Here is a 213-nt window from a genome sequence, read left to right on the forward strand (position 1 = left end):
TTCCTGTAGATTCAGACTTACTCATCACCAATCTTTTGTTATGTCTCGTGGGTTTCATAACCACGTCTGTATAACAATTCAAAAATGATGAGACAGGAGACAGGAATCAGTTCAACCATTTATCTGGAACATGATCATCTCAACACATACAAACCCCCATGATGCTCTGCAGCACAACCGCAATATACAACAAATACATAGATAAGTAAATGG

The sequence above is a fragment of the Coregonus lavaretus genome, assembly GCF_964263955.1.
Source record: "Coregonus lavaretus genome assembly, contig: HAP1_SCAFFOLD_1211, whole genome shotgun sequence".
NCBI classification, from domain to species: domain Eukaryota; kingdom Metazoa; phylum Chordata; class Actinopteri; order Salmoniformes; family Salmonidae; genus Coregonus; species Coregonus lavaretus.